The sequence below is a fragment of the Danio rerio genome, chromosome 25, assembly GCF_049306965.1.
Source record: "Danio rerio strain Tuebingen ecotype United States chromosome 25, GRCz12tu, whole genome shotgun sequence".
In the NCBI taxonomy this organism is placed as follows: domain Eukaryota; kingdom Metazoa; phylum Chordata; class Actinopteri; order Cypriniformes; family Danionidae; genus Danio; species Danio rerio.
This window is the reverse complement of record NC_133200.1, coordinates 10,440,001-10,441,823: the sequence shown is the minus strand read 5'-3', so window position 1 is coordinate 10,441,823 and position 1,823 is coordinate 10,440,001. Positions and strand designations below refer to the sequence as shown.

Sequence of the window (1,823 nt, the reverse complement as noted above, 5' to 3'; positions counted from 1 at the left end):
CTACTTGATTAATTATATTGACAACAAATATTCTGAACTAAAATAGGCTGCAAGTAAATTTGATTAATATAAAGACTGTGTATTTTGATTTATTCGAAAGAATCGGTTTATACGAGTCATTTGTTCTGACTTCATAACAGCAATTTGAGAAGATTCAAACTGCTGGTCAATATATTATCATATTTTATTTAATGTTATTACTATTATTATTATTATTAACTGATTTGGTAAAATAATATGTTTACAACAAAAAAGAGCAATTTATTCAGGAATTGAATTGATTCATTTGAATCATCAACCTTTAACCATTGTAGCTGATTTGTAGCTACAACAAAAAATACTTTGTCCAAATGGTATCCAAATTTATATAATCCACGATTAATTATATTGACTACAAATGTTCTGAATTTAAACAGGCTGCAAATAAATTTGATAAATGGTCGTGCTGTTTATTTTGGTTCACTCGAAAGAATCGGTTGATACGAGTCATTTGTTCAGACTCATTGCACTAATTTTGTAGGGAACGCACGTTACCGCCGAAAGAAGTGCTTGAGAGCAACACGTCAGAGAGAAGTCTTTGTCTTTATTTCAAGGTAAACAACGTTTTTTACTGCTTTTCATTCAATGCAGGGAACAAAAATCACATTCGAGTCAGTGAAGTGTTTGGCTGTAGTGTAGAACGTTCAACAGTGAACGAGCAGAAAAAGGTGAATGTAGATGTCTGCACTCATATCTTTCTCATAAAGACTGTTGTTAAAGCATTTTTACAAAACCATTTGTAAACCATCACCTTATGTAAGTCTAGTGTAGGCCTTTGATGGACACTGCACATTGTTTACTGCAATGAATGACGAATGACTGTATACATAAACAAAACAACTAAAGTTGGTTTTACATTCGCACAGACTTCTCCTTAATAATATAACATCATAAAAGTATTCTTGGAAAATTCTAAATAGGGAAAATCATATTAGCAGCAAATGACTTTAAAAATACATTGTTTAACGTTACTCTTTTGCTCGGCGTGTGTATTGTGAACACAAAACAATTTTAAACGAACAGTAAGTAAACAGGAGGAAATATAGTGAGCATAAATGAGGATGTAGCAAAGATACCTTTTCAAAATAAAAATAAAAAGATCAGGTATGTTTTTAACACTGCTTCGTTACAGCTAAAAAAATCCAGTAGGGAACGTTCTGTATTAGTTAATTTAGGTCATTTAAACATTTTATGTTATTTAAAAACCACCCCATAATGCTCTTGAATCATTATTTTATGGTTGAAAAAATATAACGTAAATTTACTTTATATATTCTGTAAGGTATTATTATTATTATTATTATTATTATTATTATTAATATTATTATTATTATTTGAATACAACCACTCTGCATCCCAGCAGACACTTTGATGTCAGAAAACATGTCTAAATTGCAAATGTATTTGATGTCAAAACCTTCATGTCCCTTTGACATCCATATATTATTAACGCCATTTGGACCACCAAAGTAAAGAACAAAAATTGTATTTATCTAAAATCTTTTATTACAAATGTACCCTGAATTTTTACATCCCTACAATGCATATAAACTACATTGCTGTCAAATCAACATCAAATTGACCTCTAACATTGGCCTCAAAAATCGATTACTTACTAGACTGTAAAATGTAGTGTAAATTTGTCGTTTGTAAATTTAAAAAAAAAAATAATTTTATATATATATATTTATATATATATATATATATACAGGGCTCGAAATTGCGACCATTTTGGTCGCATATGCGCCCGAATATTAATCTATGCGACCTCATAATATATATGG

General features: G+C 29.6%; 1 long non-coding RNA gene across 3 annotated transcripts in view; it reads left to right on the top strand.

Annotated features, from left to right (window-relative positions):
- Positions 1-461: 461 nt before the first annotated feature.
- Positions 462-1,823, top strand: part of LOC141380900 (uncharacterized) — a 140,484-nt gene continuing 139,122 nt past the window's right edge. Inside the window, exon 1 of one of the 3 annotated variants that reach the window (XR_012400264.1) lies at positions 462-593. This is a non-coding gene — a long non-coding RNA (uncharacterized lncRNA). The remainder of the gene's footprint in view (positions 594-1,823) is intronic. The other 2 variants (XR_012400265.1, XR_012400266.1) reach the window with 2 other exon arrangements.